Raw genomic sequence first — 21,319 nt, forward strand, 5'->3', positions numbered from 1 at the left:
TGCTTGTGTGCATGTGCATGTCATGTTTGCTGTGATCCAAAACGGCCTCTGCCGCTGTATCCCCTTTATTTTGAATTTAATTTGAAAACAAGTCAGAGGAACACAAAGTTCAGTTTGTAAAACCAGCGTTTGGTACAATGGAATGTTTCTCATTAAAGTCAATCAGCCAGTAGACAACAAAAGAACCTTTCATTGAAGATTATGAAGTGAAAATAAAAAACAGGGCTGAGCTTTCGCTGGCACCACTTCGCCTTGTAATACGTTATGTGTGTAGCCTCCTCCTCCTCTCCCAAAATCGGCCTCTCTTGTTTGAAACGGATTGAATTAAGAAGTTCAAGGATTTTTTTTTTTTGCCCCATCCCGCTCCTCTGAAAGGTCATAAGTCTAATGTAATTATGGCACATAACTGTGGTAAGGGAAACACATGCCAGGAGATGATATGAACATACAAGCTGTAAACTGTAACTTTCTCTTCGCTAAGCAGAATGTTCCTTTTTTTACGACTGAATCAATATCTTTAACTATAAGGATTGTAAAGCTGCCCAGTTAGAGACTTTATTTAGGCTTACCTCTGCCTGACCTCCATGCACTCCGCCTTGACTTTCAAAGCATGAGAACAGCAGGAAGCCTTGCATAAGAACCAGCAGGCATTACGTACCACATAATATGAAAAAGCCTCGGGTGTGGTGGATTTCAAAAAGGCATTTATGGAATAATCATGTTGAATACATTATTATGAGTGTTTTCCAAACTAAATTAAATAGATGCCTGACCTAATCCCTTGTTTTCATTCTCACATTTAAAAAGTAATTAAACTGTACTTTGTGTCATTTGAAATATAAATTAACCAAGTCAGGCATTTGACAATTACTTATTATTGGCCTGTTAACACAAAACATAATACAATTCTGTAAAATTATTTCATAAAAATTTGTATTTGTTTGTAAGACTGTTTTCTTGCCCTGTCTTATGCTTTTGAAATATCAACAGTGAACACAAAATTGACGTAAAAAATAATGAAAAATAATTTAAAATAATTCTATAGAAAAAACAATATTCTAGATCTTCTTTGGGTGAACTCACAATTAGCAATTGCTGCAATGCAAAAGGTGAGACACATGGAGTGGCTGAGCTATGAATGCAAGCTAGAGCTAATCTGCTAGCAAGTTTATCATCAGTTGGTGTGAGCTGTTGTTGACAATGCAGATACATTGTGTTTAGTGTTTAGTTTCCACAAGTTTAATGTAAGAACAAGTGAACGTTTTTCTGCAAAGAACAAATGTCCTTTTCTCAATCTCTCTTCTACGGTACAATTAGATAAGCTAGCAAGGCCTCCAAAAACTAGCCTGCAAATGTTTTAAGCTAGCTCTACTGTCACATCTCCCCATTCGCAAAGTCTTTTGGTCTCTGGGGTTTTGCATGCGGAAGAGCTCGACAGTGTGAAAGAAAATGGGTGCAACACATTCCTCTTCTTTCTCTCTTCCTCAACTTCGCTCGGTCACAGCTTTCCTTCTGCCCTTCAATTCTCACCTGTCACCCACGGCTCAATGACAACGACAAATGAGGTATTGTATAGTGTTAGCTTCAAAAATCTGAGTTATATAGGCTACGATCAGATTTAAATGCAGGGACTCTATCTCATTTCAATCATTAGCCTAAACACACACACCATTGCTCTACTCCCCTTTTACCTGGCCGACTGTAATTTTGCACCATTGAATCCCATACTGATTATGCTCCGTCATAAACTTCTTTTTTCCTTCCAAGACAGAAAATAGCCCTCGAAAACATGTTTAAAAAATGAAAATAGAATAAAAGAGAAAGTTTGAATAATTGGAATAATCAGCTCATTGACTAACCAACAAAGAAACAGGTGTGTGTTTGAGCATGTGGGAGGATGGAGGTGGCAGTTTGAGCATGCTCTCTCTGCTATTTGCTCGACTGGTAATCAGCCAAACACGCTACAAGTCTCCTGCTATGATTTGCCCCCTGGTGTGTGTCCGGTCTAAACGCCTGTGAGTACGTTTCTTTATGTCGACTTGTGCATGTATTTATATAATTGTGTATGTGTCTACTCTTGTCAGTGTGTGTGCCTGCGATTATGTATGTGCAATAGTGTACTTTATGTCCGTGTGTGCGTGCATCTCAGGATTTATATTTGTTTCCTGTTCCTTTCCCCTACTGAGGGTACCCCAACTGAGGTTTACAACTTGTGTGTGTGTGCTCACATGCACATGCAAGGATGTGTGTATTTTGCCGGATGGGAATACAACTCCTTGGACATTTAATCTAGTGAGAATTTCACGCTAGTTACTGCTTGTCATCAAACATTTCTAGCGTAAAATACTGCAGCGATCTTTTTTGGGTGGACGCTCGGGCAAATACGCTGTCAGACCCCAGAGTGTGCAGCTGCCCTCTAGATAGACTGAAAGTGTGTGTTGAGGAAGATTGAGGAAGACGCTAATTATTGACTAAGTTTTGTTGCCAACATTTTTCTTTTCTCTTGGGAGAATCAAATCTGAATTTTGAGTGTTTTAGTGCATAAAAAAGATTTTTGCTTGCATTTTGAAAGTTTATAATGCAGGAACACACACTCTTTAAAAACACACACTCACATTGGGTCCCAAGCTGAGAGGATGACGGATCCAGTATATCTAAAGTCGTATGTGTTCACTTAGCAAGCCACAGCTGCTAGCATCATTACTATGATTTCCTGCGTGTATGTCTCTGTCTCCCCCCCCCCCCCCCTCACCCCCCCCAAACAGACTCACACACACACAGATCTAACAGCCTTATCCAAATGGGTTTTTGCAGGACACATATTTTACACCCGCCTGAGTCTCTCTGATGTTCAGGTGCTTCACTGTAAAATGTGACCCAGGTTGTCTTCTAATGTATATCACAGCCTTAAAGAAAAAGGTTTTCCTTCCAACTCTTCTAAGAAAGAAAGAACCCATAACCTTAACTTTAAATGTCTAAGTAATTGCTTTTTTGTGTCTACGTATTAAAAAGCTTTCAGTCATTTAAGCGGGCAGTAAAAAAACAAAGGACACATTTGTTTAATAGAATAATCCTTCCTGTGTTTAAGACGACTCCAAAGCTTTCAAATTTGAGCCTTAATGTTTCGACAAGCTGTTCAATCAGTTGTTTTTTGAGGACATCGCAAATGGCAGGCTGTCTCTGAAATACGTTTGCTTGTTTTACCTGACCCACTTTTCCTTTGCTGTGTGTGTGTTTGGGTGTGTGTGTGTGTGTGTGTGTGTGTCTGTTTCTGTGTGTGTCTGTTTCTGTGTGTGCGCGCGTGCATGCGTTGTCCCTCTTTGCTCAGAAGGTTGTAAATGTAATCTTAGACACATGTTACTCCGGCTGATGTTTTTCAGATTGATGTCAGTTGCGATTAGCATATCTCCTGCCAAGACACAGGAGTGCTCTTTAGAGCCTACCCTCACTCACTCACACACACACACACACACACACACACACACACACACACACACACACACACAAACACACTCACAAATACACATGTATGCAAACTATTGGGTAAACACAACTCAGCTGCCATTTTGAATGATTGCACGATGATTATTTGATGCAGTGATTTATTTTGAACGCAGCCTGTAAGTAAACTGAGGCAGGAATGGGATGAGAAATGTGACTGACAAGCTCCTAAACTAAATTTCTACCCCAAGACACCCCTTTTCCCAGAAATGTATTATTACATCCTGGCCCCAAAAATCCATTTTAACACTCCCCGGCCTCTAACTTTAATGTCACCCTGTCTGTTTCTTAAAATGCCGCAATGTAAATGCAGCTGTGACCAACACACTCCAAGACGAAACTGTTTCATTTACATTCATCTTGTGCCCGGGAATGGAGAATTCCTCCTCCAATGTAAGACAGCGGGGGGAACTGTGCGAAACGAATTTCTCGCCATCTCTGGAGAGCGAACGATATAGGGATTCAGAACCCACCCTTCAGACAATGGAAGGGGGGGGGGGGGGTTCTTATTTTCTTCTCTCTCCCCCCGTCTTTCTCCACACCTCCCTGACCCTGCTTCCCCTCAACCTGCCCGGCAGAGTGAGAGACTGCGTGGAGCACCAACGGTGGGGTTTGAGAGAGAGAGACAGAACGAAAGTCAGATAAAAGTAGTTAAAAGAAGAAGAAGAAACCTGGAGGGGCGGGGTGGGGGTGAAGAAATAACAGAAGAGTCACCGACCAAATACCCAGCGACAGTACGAGAGAGGAAGACGGATGCAGAGAGAGAAGATGAGAATATATATGCGGTGGCCAGTGTTGTGAGACAAGGCAGGTTGCTGTCACTTTAAAAATGACTGTAATAAAAGTGACCGTCGGAAGATGGATCTGGTGATTTTGGCTTGCTAATCAGTCATCTGTGAAGAGGACCACAGCCTAGATTCAGCGGCCGCCTGACACCTCTTGATTGATGCCTGCGCCCGATAAAAAAGGCCCATTAACTGTCCCTCCTATTAAACTGGGTGAAATGGCGAAAAAATGCTCCTCTCTCCTGTACTCTTCTTTTCTAATCTCGCTTTCATTTAAACCATATACCCTTTTATGTTCTCTGCCATTTTCCTATCACCTGTCTCTTAGTGTAGCCTATAACTCCTGGCATTATTATTGAGATACTGGGAGATATGTTAATGTGCAAGGCCTACTTGTGTTCGCCGGATGTCACATACTGTATTTGAGTACAACCCTAACGCTCAAATCAATACATCAGTAGATGGCAAAAAACACACGGGTCACTGCTTCAGCTGGTACCTGCTGCACAAATTCTAGTTAGGCATGTAAATGGGCCTGCATCATTAGTGATGTCACAAATCATGTGACTCCGGGCCTTCTCTTAGCCCCATGAAATACGTCAGAATAAAATAATGACCCCGCAGCTGAATCTCATATCTCCCCATCTCTGCTTCTCCTTCTTAGGCACACACACACACACACACACACACACACACACACACACACACACACACACATACACAAAGATTGCCTGCAATAATAATAACCCCACAGACGACAGCTTCAGCCCCCTCCCTCTCATCCCCACCTCTACCCCCCTCCCACATACAATCAAACAAAGCCTCTCTCTTACCTTGCGCATGACCAATCCTTCCATCTCTCCCTCTTTTTTTTCTCCTCCTCCTTCTCCACCATCCTATCTATGCATGCTCTTCCTTTCTGTAAAACCTCAACCACACCTAACAGCAGCACCTTGCACTTTCCCCGACCATCCCACAGCCTACAGCACGGCACTCACACCCCCAATAAATACAGCCCTGGTCTGCCGTTTTCCCATCTATCCCTTTTTCTCTAGCCCCAGTCTCTCTCTCCCTCTCTCTCTCTCCCCCTTTCTCTCTCTCTCTCTCTCTCTCTCTCTCCCTCTGTCTTTCCCCTCTCTACTCGCTCCTGGCTGGTGCTGGTGAAATATCAGGGCAAACGGATTCCAGCTTTTTTCTCTGGCTCAGAGGGGTTGTTCTGTGCGATTTGGCCCTGGGGTGCATTTCAGCGCTTCTGATGTGAGAGAGGGGGCGAGAGAGAGTGAGACAGAGAGAGAGGGCAATGGAGAGAAAGAGAAAGGAAGCAAGGGAGAGAGAGAGAGAGAGAGAGAGAGAGAGAGAGAGAGAGAATGGAGACACTGCTAAGGTTTACCCTTTCTTTTCGAAGGGGGCAGTCAGTGGTTTTCAGATGACAGGCTTTTGACCGGCATTGAACTAGCAACTGGAGGTGTACATGCTCTTTCGTGGCTCACAGAGGCCTTGCGGTGATCTCCATACATAATCACGACAATCCACCTCCATGACAGGTGTGCCGCCATCTTGGAATCTCTCTCAGCCAGTGGACTTGAGCAGAGAGCCTGAGCGATATGGAAAAGATGACTCCTCGTCGCTGCAGCATTACTGCTTTAAATAAACCGGCGAATGGTCAACAAGGAGGATAAAGGAAATCCTTTTTTACACTGTATTTTTTTTTTCACAATCACATAATGCTCTTTGCTTTTTTTGAGTTTGAAAATGAAACTTCTCAAATAAAAACAATTAAAAAAAGATGCAGCTGCATCATTTGGTTAAATCCTGAAAATTAAGGAATACCTTCGGAAGAGAACTAAAACTGAATATTCATCAGAGAAGAACTTTCAAGAATTTTTGAGTTTCCTTTCAATTACTCATTCAGATGTTGTACTTCAGCATGAAAATGTTTCAGGTGTTTTCAGGCCTTTAAATACATTTCTCTCAGATCACATCATTTTGCCACTGGATCCATTTTTGAAAATCCAAGCCGATTATGTTTTACCTCTTCCTTTGTGTGTCCATGCAGGTGTGTAGTCTGCACTTCATGCATGTATGTATGAATGTGTTTCTGTGCTCGTGTGTTTGTTTCCTAATCTCACATCTCACTGTGGGGCGTTCTAAAAGGATTTGTCATTCTCAGCTCAGTTGGGCTGATTGTGAATTAAATGTATTTTTAGGCACCTTTTTTTTCCGTCCCTCTGTGAACCCAGTTAGAATTGAGGTCAGGACACACAAACAGACAGACAGACACACATATACACACACACACACACACACACACACACACACACACACACATACATACACACACACACACACACACACACACCATCTCAGGGAAAGACACATAGCTTTCAGAACAAATCACTGTTGAACTAGCCTGTGTGGAATGATTCTGACATTTTGTTTGGGAGAAATAGCATTTAATTGAAGGGAGGGGCGATACGGATGGCAGTTATGCAACCAAGGGAAAATGTCTACATTTCAACCCAAATTGAAAACATAACAGAGTTTGTGTTTGTGTAAGTCTTTATGTGTCTATGTGTATGTGTGTGTGTGTGTGTACTAAGGGTTTGCTTGCACCATTTCATTGTTGTCCTCTGTTCTGGAGTCTATTCTACAATAACAATATTGACATAGCATTAAAGTCGAGACCTTAGACTTAAATTTACATATTTATGGAGTAAGTGCACAGCTCTAAATTGTACCTTTACTTTTACATTTAATTGTTATTTTATTTAATGTTAATAATAAAAAAAAAAAAACGAGCGCAGGACGATGAAAATAATAGGTTAATTAATTTTGGTACGCAAGAACACAAAAGAAAACCCTCTTTTAATCATTTACAAAAGTTTTAAATAAATTGTTGGCCTCCGCTGATTTCTTTTTAAAAAATGTATGTCGTTTTTAACCAATGTTGATTCCCTTTGGGTAAATCCTCTGTCTTTTGCCCCCTAAACACAGAAAGGTCAGAGGTCAGTCTCAGCCATAAAACATTCATCTCGAGCAGACAGGGACTCTGTGTTTTGCTCAATGACACTTCGGCGCGGTGGATGCTTGCAGAAACGGCTGCTTGAACTCAGGTCATCCGGTCTAATGATGGTCACTAGGATTGGAGGCTGAAGAGCCCTCATAAGGACTCTTCTAACGCTGCGAGGGAGCCAACAAGCATCTTTCAGGGTCACTGCACACCTCCAAAAATGACGCCTCTCCCTCTCTCTCTCTCTCTCTCTCTTCCTTTCTTTATTCTCTCTTTCGCTTCAAGCGTTGCCAATTTGTCTGAGCCGCATCCGCTAATCCGTGCGCATTTACGCATTGGTCATTGCCCCTCCGGTTGACTTGGTTGGCTTGATGGATGATGGCGTCCAGGCAGGAGACTGACTTTACACGCTCACAGCTGACAACAGTGTTGGCTGGTAAATCTGGGCTTTGTGGTGCTATTATACAAATAAAGAGTTGTGACAATACCCATGACACTCAGTTATACATTGTTCTTATGTAAACTTTGCAAAACTAATAATTCAAACAAGTGTTTGTCATTTACTTTCAATAGTGTTATTGTAATTAAAGGATTCAGAGAGATGATGTGTTGGCTTGGCATGAGGGGGACCCTCTTTTGAAATGTGGATCAAAATAAGCTGAGGGGTGAAACGTTTTATCTGGAAAAATATTGACCAGTGAAAAAATAATTAATCAACAGCATGCATTCATCTTGACCTGTTGTTAATAGAGTAGAAATCTGTAATTTCAAAGTTATGGATAAAATGACTTTTTGACCACTACTGGCTATAAACTCCTCCTGACATTTTTCCCCTTGATGTCAAGATGTCAATCTGTTGCCAGTGAAGTGACTTCTCGGTACTGACCGGGTTATTTGCCGTGTTGGGATGGCCCACTGAGTGTCAGAAAAAAGGAGGGTGTATATGTAGTGGGGTGTATGGATGGATGGATGATTGGCTGGAAAGGTGGAGGGGTGACCGTCCCCTAGAGAGAGGAGGAGTGGGGTGGTTGTGGGGGGGGCTCCTAGAGAGGACCTCTCAGACCACTAAATTGACATGTTCAAGCTCCTGGCCTGTCATGAAGAAAGCACTTTAATAAGCCGTGTGACAACACGCAATACAGCAGTCTTACTTTCATGAGGCCATTAAATAGCAGGCCTTCTGTTTGTTTCATATCACATTTTTATTGCATTAATTTTGACTTTAAAATATGATATTCCTTTAATGTGATATATTAAAGCAGTATATTATTATTATTGTATTTATGACTAGAAGTAATTCTATTATTATTATTAATGGCGTCATTCCCAAAATTATTGGAATTTGTAACAACAATTTGAAATTTAAATCTTATATTTACATATTTTTTAGAAATCAAATATGCAATTTAATAGTTAAACTTTAAATCAAGGGTGCAGAGAATTTATTTTGTTGAGCCTTTTATATACTAATAACGGATAACACAGAGCATACAGGTGCCTCTGTTTCCATGCACGACACATTTACTGATCTATAAGTGTATGTGGACCTGAGTGAGAATCAATAGAATTCGGAATAGAAACGGGGCTGGAGGCGGATGTGTGTGTGCGTGCGTGTGTGTGTGTTGGGGGCATCAAGCGGAGACCGTGTTAAAGGGTGGTGGTGGTGGTGTGTGGGGGGGGTTCTTTTTTATTCTTCTGTCCATATATGGAGGACACTCACTGAACGCGTGTCTATTAAAGAGGGATCAACAATGAAAAAGATCGGAGGAGCAAAGGGCCAAGTAGGAGGAGGGCAGCAGGGCGAGGTGGAGTGAATGGAAACAGCAGTGGTGGTGTTGGTCCTGGTGTGTGTGTGAGAGAGATGCACATGTGGAGCGTGTGTTTTTAGAGCGTGTGTGTTGATTTCCTCCCAAATGCGGGCTACGACGCCTGCCAAGTCACCCTTCTCCTCCTCCTCTCATGTGTTCGCCTCTTCTTCTTCTTCTTCTTCTCCTCCTCCTCCTCCTCCTCCTACTCTTTCTCCTTCCTGCTCGCCACAACACTTGTTCTTCCTCGGGAGCAATATCCCGGCAGCCCCTCTGCTCTGCCCCGCCTGCATCATGGGTAAAGACTTTACAGTCAGGGGCCATCGATTGCTCTTATCAAATAAACAGAGTGGCACCAGCGGCTGCACAGACCCCACCACCACCACCCCTACACCTCCACCCCCGTCTCCTAATCCCCCCCCCCTCCCCTAATTCCACCCCACCTCTTCTCTTGCTCGAGAGCCCTAGCAGCTGTGGTCCCATGTAAATTTTACATGATTGGCACCTCCTTATTTTACAGCCCCCCCCCCCCCCCCCCCCCCCCCCCCAATCCGCCACCCACCCCTCCTCTTTCATATCATATTGCATATTAATGCAGAGTTTATGCAATAGCTATCATGTCCAGGCCTTTCCCTGGGAATTTGCATAGCTGATTATATTGCCTGAAGTGCTTGATTGTTGCATGGGTACGTTTATTTGATCCTGAAATGTGATATTTGTAGTTGAGACAAGGAGGGGAGGGGAGGGGAGGGGGGTGCTTGTGTTGGGTTGGGGGGTGCTGAAACGGTTCCCCTTGACCCTTGAAATGCAACGTAATCCCGCGTGGCCCTGTTTGATTAGGGGGCATTTTTTCTGTCTAATTGTTGTCATCAGGACTTGCACTATCATTGTGCATCTGGAAGCACTTTGACATCTCAGTCCAGAAGTTAGCTTCGAGGAACCTCAAAGGTCTGCGGAGGCTGTTGTCCCCCCCACCCTCATTCTACCCCCATCCTCATACAAAATGTCGATTTTTAGAATTAATTTCAGTTATTTTATGAATGCAAAATTAGTCAAATCAGATAATAAATGTTAGAGCACAGATTTTATTTCTATCATCATGACGACACACCTAAATCAATCAAAACTCTTAATAATAACAACAACAACAACAACAACAACAAAAAACGCGCACATTTGGAGTCTCGGGGACCACATCCAATTAAATGAGGACCCTTGGCAAAAGGTGTGTCCATTTGGGGGTCCTTGACATGAAAATGTTGGAGAAGCCCCTGATCTAAGTGACTGAGGCAAAGGGCTGCATTGACAGTCTTTGTCTCCCCCCTCTCTCTTTCTCTCTCTCTCTGTCTGTCTGTCTCTCTTTCTCTCTCTCTTTAAAACGGAGCGGAAGAGTGGGCTGATACCGGTCTCATGTTGCGTATGGATTTTCGTTTATATAATCGATTGAAATGTCCCAATACATTGATTTTGGGTTCAGTGTTTTACAAACAAGCGTTTATGGGTCTCGATTTTATGTTAGGGATGATTCCAGTGTGACACAGGCGCGCAAATAAGTCGGAGTTGTTGATTTTGAAATAAATAATATAAATAAAACCAATCACTATCTGTTGTTTCATATAAAAACAAAAAAACATATACAACTAATTCTGACTGGAGCAAGGCAAAGAAGAAAGGAAAAAGAGGGGGAAAGACATAATATTAGGCTGCCCCTCTCCTTAATCAAATAAAGTGGTGTAAAAAAAAAAAAAAACACACACACACACGCACACACACACAAAAGCATTTCCTTCCCTCTGAATTTCTCCTTGAATTATATGCCATCACTAGTGTGTGTGATTGCGGAATATTAAATTAAAGTGGGATAAGTCCGCACCGAGGCGGGCTGCGTCCAATCCGCAACTCATTTCCCCTGTTGTAGCACCGCATCACTGCGCTCCTCTCTTTTCAATGACAATGTGCCAAATCTGGGCATTTTGAAAACACTTTCCATATGCTATTATCGGATCGCTACTGAGCAAGAGAAAGACAGAAACGAAGAAAATCGGAATGTTTTATACCAAAGGTACCGAGATTCTACATTTTTATTTCTTTTCTCCTTCAATGGCTTATTGTATTTGATGCTTTTTGTGGGATTTAAAGGAGGTAAGAGGAGGTAAATTTGAAGTTTTTTTTGTAACGTTTGCATATTTATGGATCGGTGTTGGATGGCTTTAGACTTAAGTATGAACACGTCGAGAGAGTTTATGTTGAGCATTTATGGGTGAAAACTTTCATCTGTGTGTTTGTTTTTACTCGTTTCCCCCTGTTTGTTTGTCTTTAGAGGACAGTGTTTTAACCACTTCTCTGGGATATTTTCTCTGCAAACAAGCTGAAGAAACATTGAAGTTGAAGGATTTATTCTGCTGAAATCGCAGAAATAATTCCTGTTTTCTGCATTTGCAATTAGTGGTTTTGCAACTCGGCACCTTTATTCAATACAAGTGACTCTAAATTGTGAGGATTTCTGTGAGTAACAGTTTTATTTTGCAATGGTCACCGTGCAGTTAATAATTGTACATATTATGATGAAAATGTTTTAAAGATTTTTTTTATGAAGTCCTTATTATTCTGGATGGTTTGGCTAATTGTTTTACTGTTGTCATGCGTTGAAACAGTTACACTTTTGTTGTTATTGTCTGTTTTATGGACCTTTGTGCAGCTTGTTTGTGCGCGTGTTTGCTGGACGAGACTTGGCCAGTGGGTCACTGTGGCAGGTTGCGGGTCAGAGCTGTGGACTTTTTTTTTTTTGCGTGTTTTATCTGTTTGTGTGTGTGTGCCTGTGTGTGTGTTAGTCCTATACGGAGGCAAAGGGGTCAGCCATGCAACCCCATGAGGGCGCCGACGCATAGGACAAACAAGGTGGAAGTGTGCCTGCACATCCACAAAACACTGACCAGGTGTCTATCATAAGCAGACGTCAGGACGGAAAGCAAAAAAAACAAACCCAAAAAAACGTTTTTTTTTTAAATATTGGAACAAATTACATGAAAACTGTTTTTTAGTTTGACCTCAGAGAATTTATTGATTAACCAACAATGTGACTTGTATACTGCGTGTCAAGCCTTTATGGATATATCCGCACGATTCAAAGTTATTGATCTCTTGAAGTGGCACACGATCACTAAGAGCTCTCAAAGATTTCTTTCACAACAGATGCTTTTCTAAATACAACAAATACACTACCTTTAGCGTTTAATAATTACACCAACATTGAAAGAGTTTAATTTCGGACCCTCTGGATGATGTTTCCGCTGATGTCACAAATACATTTCTCATGAATTTATTTCCTTTTCAATGCAAACATACTTGCACACTGGCACGCACATAGATCAACACAAGCAGACACACACACACACACACGCATACACAGAGACGCCACCAGAGCGGAGTTTGCAGATAAAAATCTATAATTAATCGAGGATGCTGCTGATATGGAAATAGGGCGAAATATTAGTTAACGCGGTCTATTGTGGAGCGGATCCTCCGGAGAAAGAGCATCGTCTGCAGGGAGAGAGGGAGGGTGGAGACCGGGGGGGATTTACAAAACGAAGGAGGTTAAGATAAGCAGTAGTCTGTATCAGCTCTTTAAGTCCGCCTTGTACTTTCTCTCTTTTTCTTTTCAAACAAATAAAAATGTAAAGCGTAACCGGCTAAAAATGACATATGCGCGCGGAAGAAGTGGACAAAGTAGATCCTTTCACAGAAATTGAGATGCTTGAATAAAAATAAAAAAAAGACACATGGTCTTTTACGTCTATATAAGTCCTCCGTTTAGGTGTACTAAATCTCAAATAAAAAAATAGGTCCACCCTATCTTTGTGTACCTCGACTCACGGCCCCTGAGTCGTGGACTTTTTGTGCGCGTCCGCCGCAGCAGCGGGTAGACTCGATTCCCCAAGCCGTCTGTGAGCGACGCCTCCAAAGGCTTGACAGGCTAGAAAGCCCCCCTGGAGGACAGGCAGGCAGCTGCAGCAGCAGCAGTAGCGGCAGCAGCAGCAGCAGCAGGAGTCTTGGATCCGGGTGAAAAGTGACGCCTCTGTTCCTCACCTCGACCCACCCACCCCCCCTTTTGTCGGAGACCTCTCTAAACCCAGAATAAACAGCCTCGGGTCGGGTCGGGCTCGGATCTCTTGGCTTCTTAAGGATCCAGTTGGTACGGGGTGCAGTCCAGTCAATGTGGCTGCAAAGTAGACCTAGTAGTTCACTTGCCAGCAGCAGCCTTATCATCACATCCCAAGCCCCGGCTCATGCAGTTCAATTCACCCCCAGCTTCGATTTTTTCCATGAAGGCGAACAAGATCTCTTGATTTTCTCCCCGATTGAGACTGTGTAAAGTCTTCCTCTTGCCCAAAAGCCACTATTAAAGCAACCGGGGGGAAACACACAGTAAACGGTTTGCATTGAAAGGCTATAGGGGCCAACAGAGCGATGCACTTTGTAAGGACACTAAATGTAAACGCAAGTGAATAGAGCTTTGAATAGAGAGGGGGATTTTTAGTCTGACCCTGTATTGGATTTTGCAGTTTGGCTCTATTGAACCCACGCGGGGCCTCAGCGGTCCCGAAAGGGCAGTGATGACTTTCCAACATGTGCTGGATTACTGGGATGCATCATGGCTTTGACTTTTAAGCTTGAGTGTTTATATGTTTCGTATTTGCGATAGATCACATACAGGCTTTACTCTGCAAGAAAAAAGCGGTGACATTATTAGAAAATACAAAACAAAAAAAACTGTGCATCCACGAGTGGTGTAAATTACCTACATGTGGGTTAGAATGAATGGCTCTTTTTTGTTACATAAAAGATGTTACCTATAAAATGTTCTCTTCAGTTTGTAAAGGCCTGTTTTCATGCACGACACCAGACTGCTTTGTGGTTTGATTCTCGCCCTCAGGTTTTTGTTTTTTATTTTCTTTTTTGTGCACATTAGTAATCAAATATGTTAATCATCGAGTTGTACTCTTTAACTTATTTTCAAACTGTTCCCTATATTAAAAGACACTCGCACGTATTCCTCTATCCTAACAGTTCTATGAATACGCTGACTTTGTCTCCTTGCGCATCTTCACCTGAAGATTCATTAACAAATCCCGATGAATAAAATACAAATGAGCAGCATGTTCAGAACAAAATAAACCATTTTGATTCCTGACAAATGAAGATTTTCATGTAATGGAAAAATCTGCGCGTCTGAGCAAAAAACACAACCTACAAAGATGATTTTTTTTCAATGGAAAAGGATCATTTATAAGTAATAATTTTCCAAGTACTACGAAGTGAGTGTAGCCTGTTTGCTGTGCAGGAAGCGCTTGTCCATTGTTCTACATGTGATTTGGCCCTTGGAGAGAAACCATACAAAAGGATTTTTCTGCGCGCATAGACCTCTGTGGCCGCCAGGGCTCCGTGTGCGCGTCATTTGCAATGTGGAGACTGTTGATCAACTCACTAATTACACTTCTCTCCTCTCTCTCCCTCCCTCTCCGTCTCTCTTTTGCTCCCTCCCTCCCTCTCTCTCTCATTCGCCCTCTCTCTCTCTCTGTCTCTCTACCCATTCCCAGAGTGCATATCGGGAAATAGACACACAAAGACATGCGCACTCAACTTAATCAGCCATTTTTTTAAACAGGGCTAAAACGATAATAATTAGCAGAATAAAGACATATCGGATTTTCATTTCCTTTCCTCCGTTTCCCGACCCCAGTCCACAAGAGAAACTGCGAGGCAGCCCGTCGACACGTCGTTTCACCGCCACCGGAACCAAAATAAGGGATAGCTCTCAAAGCGCTTGACATTTGTGGTTTTACCCCCTTTTCCAAATATAAAGTTGGAGGATTATTGTAATTTTCCCAGTTTTTCCACGTTTTGATTGTCCACTAACGCAAGCCGCTGGATGTGACTGTTTTAAAAGCCAAGAGCAAAGAGAGAAGCGGAGGTGACGGCTTTGGAGGGGGAAGAAAGTAAGTTTTTTTTTTCCTTTCCACCTCTCCCTTTAACTTTTATTGAGTAGTTTGGGGTGTGTGTTAAATTTAGGGGTCGGATATCGATTATCTATCTCGCTGGTGGATCTTTGACATCGGGGCTGTTTGGATAACAGGTGCTGGATTGTTTTAAGTCCAGAATAAAGGCGGATATCGGGATGTTAGTGCAACTCCGGCGCTTTGGCTCCGTTAAACTGAGCGGCTGACAGGATCGGAGGCGTTCTTACGCATGTGTCCGCGCTATTACAGCGGGATATCACGTCCAGACCTGCCGTTTGCAAAGTTATGCGTCTCTTACCAAGAAAATGTTGTGGACACATAGACGGAGTAGTACTCTACGGTAGATAGAACGACACGAGCGTTTCGCTCCTTTTGTGGCTTTGCAGTGCGGATATGCTGTTGCCTTTCCAGGAGTCCGATCCCTCGGACATGTCCGCTATGAGCATGTTTCCAGTCGAGGGACCGACTTGGTGTTTTCACTCACTTCCTGACTCTTTATTACAGCTACTAAACATCAGATATGCCATTTAGAGATGTGTTTCGGATGCACTGCTGCACTTCAAGCCAGTTTTTACCCCAGGTTTCGTACACCTTTCACGGCCGAAGTGACACGACCAGACTCCTGGCACCGATCCTCTCTTTCCTGTTCATAAGTGAAAATCTGGCAAATGTTCCAAATGTATAACCTTGATTCCACTGTTCTTACACAAGCAAGGTGCGTTTCCCCCGTCGTGATCCACGCGTCTGTACCTGCTGCGCTTAAAAAAAAAGTAGTCCCACGTTACCGAGGCGTGGGTGGCTGCGTCGCCCAGGAGGGAGAGCGATCGCTGGGCTACTGAAAGAACGGCGAGTCCCTATAGAGCCAGCAAACTCCTGGGTCTCCTGTTTGTCTATAGCACCGGTATTTTAAAGATCAAAGATGTAACCTAGACACAAGTCATACTTTGTTTTTATTGGTGGTAACACGTTTTAAATCCCGTCTTTAAGTTCAATTTATCGGTCCCAAATCTGCGTTTAATAATTCCTCGTAAAAACAAAAAAGTGTCCCTCTTTATTTCCACCAATTCGGTTTATAACATCCTCTTTAAGTTGTCGATAAAAAAAAGATGTTGTGAATTAATTTGGAGCAGACAGAACGCATGAGCAGGGGTTCTCAGGTATTTTGCACCCTCATGGCAGTTTTTTTTTCAGCTCGGTAGATAGACTTGGCTCGGATTGGGACGCGACAGTGACAGGGGGGACATCGATCGCACGGGAGGAAAAAAAAAACAAAAACATCAGGGCCAAGGGGCCAGTCAGTCTCCAACCCGGGTCTGTAGCAGTCATCGTGTGTGTTTGTAGAGACACGGTGTATAGGGTAGGCGACCTTCTTTTTTACTCTCTCTATTTATACTCGGATTGAAGCCTTTTTGCGTATGGATCATGAGCGGGTATTTACGACAGAAAATACAGGCTTCTACAGCGATCTGTCCAAATACACAACACTTCACAATTTGTCGGGATTTGTGAATGTGGAGAGGATTTTACACACAGATTGTGAACCTTTTTAGAAACAAAATTATGGATTTTCTGTAAAACCTGAAAGACGAGTTTTCACATCTTTCACAATTTGTAGGCTATTTTACGAGTCTCATTCTTCTATTTTAATACTATTATTGTTTATGAATATGCTTACCATTATTTTATTTAAATACTAAATCCAATACAGACATTTAATTTTTTTAACTATCAGTTAAACGTTTAATCAATTTTATGGATTCATAAATGATGAATACTGAATTAGGTTTTTACTCCAATCACACAATTTAATTGCATCTGCATAAAATCATACGTTTCATTACACAAATAGGCCTGATGCTAAAAAATCCAAAAAGTGAAATTATGAGAGGAGGTGATCCTGTCTAATTGCAGTGAATTTCATCAGTTAATGATGCTATTGTCTCACTCCATAATAACACAATCTCTGTTTTTATTTTTCTCATCTAAATGAGAGATTTTCTTCTCGAGGTTGATGTTTGCAGAAACCCAGGCCCTCTTGTTTTTTTTATGTTTTTCTGTGCGGGCTTGTCTTAGCACTATCAAAGGTTTTATGTGTGTGTGTGTGTGTGTGTATCTGTATATTAGTTAAGCAGCTTGTAACGTTCGTTTCAGGCGCAGCAGTCAGGGAGGGATAAAAAAACATATAGTGTGAGAGATGGGCAGACAGCCCTGAGAGGACAATAGCTGTTGGCTTGAAAATGCTTCTTGATTATTAAAAGCTAATGCATTTTCAGCATTGCAGCCTTCATTAAGGTTGCGGATGGAGGGGGGGGGGGGGCGGGGGGAGAGAGGGATGAGAGGGTGCTCGGAGGAGGAGAGGATGGGAGAGGGAGAGAAGGAGACAGGGGGCTGAGCCTGTCCTATAACTCCTAGGCCCAAGACACATGCAGCTAGAAGATTGGCTCGGGCCTCTCCTAGGGGTCGACAATGTGTCATTTCCACCCGGCTAGATTGCCCTCTGCCTATCTGATATTAATGTGCAAATCAATATTTCAGGGATTAAATTTCCCTTCTTCATTTTTTATGGTTTCTACCTCAATAAGTCTCCCGTCTAATAGAGGAGGCTGGATGATTTAGAAGCCGTTGCTGCAGAAAGAGAGAGAGAGAAATAGAGAGGAGCTTTGCAACAAGGCTATCGCTGCATTTTAATGTTCTTCTTCGTGGAGCCCCCATAGGCCTTCAGTGAGGAGGGCTATATCGCTGCTTTACAGTGTAAAGACAGCCAATTTGGCTAAAGAAGGCTGAAAGAGAAAATATGAGTCCGGTTGAATACTTAAGACGCTGTGGTAATCCGAGTAGCAGGTATTAGCGAAAGAGGAGCTCCCCCTCTTTTTCAAAGAGACACACACACACACACACACACACACACACAGCTACATCCAAACCTGCATTACTTGCTGTCATGCTTGGGTGAACAGTGTAGCTTACTACACGCCACACTGCTATAACAATATATTTTTTTCCCTCCTCTCTTCTCCCCCCCCCCCCCTCTTTTTTTTTTTTTTTGCATTGAAGCCCATCGACATGCATTGTGGAGATTTACTCTCCTGCGTAATAACATCTGGCGTACGTGTGTGATAGAAATGAATCACTCTGACACAATGACCTGTGTATGATTATTGGCGAAGGGAGGAGCGTATTACCAGTCATAATGCTGCATCTCATTGAGAGTCGACTAAATGAGCTTGGACCCTTTGACTCCCCATAGACATTCATTAGGGGACACCGTGCACACAGCAGCGGCGTCCGTCTGCCAATAGGTGTGTGTCTGCATGTGTGTTTATTTAATCCTCCTTCCTGTACCATCTGGTGCGTGTGTATGTGCATGTCCAGCAGCAGCACAGGCACAGTGTGACACCCCCCCCCCCCCCACCCCCCCATTCAGCTTTTGCAGCAGAGCAGAGGAGACTGTTTTAACATCCTCTCGATAGGGAGAGTGTCAGCGAGTGAAAACACGAAAAAAGAAGAGGGGAGAAAGAGACAGAGGAAGAGGCACAAAAGAGCTCTAATTGTAGCACGACCGCTTGGCTTCCTCCCTGATTCACGGCCATTACGATGTGAAAAGCACAACCGCCTGTCCTCCATTATCAAAACGGCAGGCCTACACACACTCTCACATCCATACACACATACTCACTGGGGGGAATCATGTAGATTTTTTGTCTCTTATCTGTGGCTCAAATAGCTCCTCTCGCTCTGGTCACCCGCTTTGAGGAGACTGAACGTATCCAACTCTCTCCTCCCACAGAGCGTGAGTGGTTGGATGTTCAAAGTAAAATTTTAATTTCTCTTTTTTCAGGTTTCCAAGCAGCGAGAAACAAATAAACACCACCAGTCGAATAACGCTCAGATAGGCCAAGTTGTCTTTTCTTTTTTTTTTTTTCAGATTCTTTCTTTCACACTTTTTCATCGTGTTTTATGCAACATGTATTATGCAACCGTTCGGCTGATGTCGTTTTTGATGCGAGAAGCTATCTAACAGCAGAGTGTTTGAGATCAAGGTGTGATGGTCTCTTGGCGCGGCAGTGCCTGTGTTAGAGGTGATGGTCTGCAGCAGTGGTGTCAGGGTCCTCTGGCTCAGCGAGGCCTGTAGGGGGAGAAGCTAAGAAGTCCGCAGCAGCACAGCATAATGTCCCAGAGAGAGAGGAGAAGAGGGGGGGGGCTTCCTTTGTCAGCCCTGGGGCACCACCGCTAACACACACTTTCTCTCTATAACACACACTGAGCAAGAGGCGGAGGAGGGTTAAAGACTTGGAACGAGATCAAGCCCCTCCGTAGCTCCCGGGGAGGGTGCTTGTGAATATGCGAGTTTTAGTGTAATTAGCACTTAATTATATTAACATATGCAAATTGTCAGGCGGAGTGCTTGTACCGCCGGTGGGTATCGGCTGAGATACAAGTGACTCTTTTGTACCACCACGGCAGAAAAGAGAATAATGGGTGTGTGTAAGGCAACCAGCCAGCAGCTAGCCAGGCAGGCAGCCCCCTGTGCTAGCACATAACCAGCTAGCTCATTTAAGTCTCTGCCTGGCCGCTTTGCCAAATTTCATTAGTCGCCATGACGACCTGGCTAATTGTGCTGACTAATGTCCCTTGATCTGTCGTCAGTCAGGATGGGTGTGCATCCCTCCACTCCCCCCCCCCCCCCCCCCCCCCCCCACACCACCACCCTTCGCCTCAAAAAAACATGAGAGGGGTAGACAGAGAGGCCTGACTGTCCAGATTAAACCGGCACACAATGACTCCTATTTACACACGTTCCGCTTGTGCGAGCATTTGCATATTCAAAAACACTCTGCCATGTTTCCTTGTCTGCTCAGTGTGTGCGTTTGCATGTGCACTCATGCATTGGCAAGGTTGTGCGCATGTGGTGGCAATGTGTCTGAGGGGACGACAACAGTTCAGTTGCGTGCGTCACATGTGGAACACACTGCTGTCTGTGAAGAGAGACTGGGGCTGTGTGACTGGTATACGGCCGTGTGTAGCGACACAGCAGAATTTGTTTTTGATTATTGTACAAGACGGAGAATCTGGCAAAGAAAGACTCGGGCCTAAATAACAGGCACGAGGAGCTCTGCCTTTGAAACTCGCAGGCCTTCTTTTCACTCCATCCAAATATCTAATTACAACACATCTTTATAGCTACCCCCGACTGAGCAGCAGGACTTTCTTTTTTTCAGGGGGAGGGTGGACAAACATTTAATTTTCTGAGCTTTCCTGCTAGCCAAAGGTGGATAGAGATTGGGCCTAGTCGGTGCTACTAGTACTTGCATGCTAATCCTGTTTTTTGACAGGAACGTAAACTGATATAATTGCTTTTCAGAGGCAGGAACGGCGGTTTATACAAGTGTGAAAGCACGGGAAAGGGGATTAGCATTATTTTGCATAATGCTGGGCAGGCGCTGAATGGGGCATTGAACGCTTGACTGGGTGACAGAGATGAAAGAGAGATGAAATGCTCTACCCCTTTTCTCTCTCTTTCTTCGCCCTCCCTCTCTCCCCTACAGTCCCCTCTGTCTGTGGCTGCTGTTAGCCGGCGTGTTTGCCGGTGAGGACCCCGGAAACACCAGGCTGGTGTTTTTTTTTTTTTTTTTTTTTTTTCTTCAGATGCCAGCAGACGGAAGCTGTCATGTGAGGCGATATGTATGATAATAGAGTAAGTGTGTAGACTCCTTAAGCCTCCATGTATACACTAAACTGCATCCCTAAAGCACTGGAGTGTGCAATTATGTAGTGGATGGATGTGGCTCAGGTAGCATTTACATGGAAGGAAGGGAGCGGCTTTCATGGATCAAATCAAACTACACTCTTCTTACTTTTTCTTTATTGAGATGTTTGCTCAGGATTTGGTTGGATATTGTCTGAGTAGAGGGAGCTGTGGTGGTTCAAAGGCAGGTTTGTGAATGCCTGCAAGTGTGTATGTGAAGCGCGAGCAGGGGGAGCACCCGGGTGGTGACGCAGCTTAAAATTGCCACCGTGACTTCCATCTGACCTGATTCGACTTTGTGAGTAATTTATGATCAACCGTCATCATTGCTTTTGCATCTGGCGTATGGAAATGATCCGGGGAGATCGAGGGAGGGAGGGGGGGGGGGGGGTGTAAGGTTCTGGTAGTGGAGAACATGACCGCCACAAAGGCCGCTGTGGCCTGTTTTTGTTGTC

At 43.5% G+C, this 21,319-nt stretch overlaps 1 protein-coding gene across 4 annotated transcripts in view; it reads left to right on the forward strand.

Annotated features, from left to right (window-relative positions):
- The first annotated feature begins 1,991 nt into the window (after positions 1–1,991).
- zfhx4 (zinc finger homeobox 4) overlaps positions 1,992–21,319 on the forward strand; it is a 91,952-nt gene continuing 72,624 nt past the window's right edge. For 2 of the 4 annotated variants that reach the window (XM_079360738.1, XM_079360741.1), the window contains exon 1: positions 14,502–15,097. The gene's annotated coding sequence lies outside the window, so the exon portion shown is untranslated. Of the gene's footprint in view, positions 2,016–10,973; positions 11,164–14,501; positions 15,098–21,319 lie in introns of those variants that run through there. The other 2 variants (XM_079360740.1, XM_079360739.1) reach the window with 2 other exon arrangements.

This window comes from Symphodus melops, assembly GCF_947650265.1.
Source record: "Symphodus melops genome assembly, chromosome: 14".
Taxonomy (NCBI): domain Eukaryota; kingdom Metazoa; phylum Chordata; class Actinopteri; order Labriformes; family Labridae; genus Symphodus; species Symphodus melops.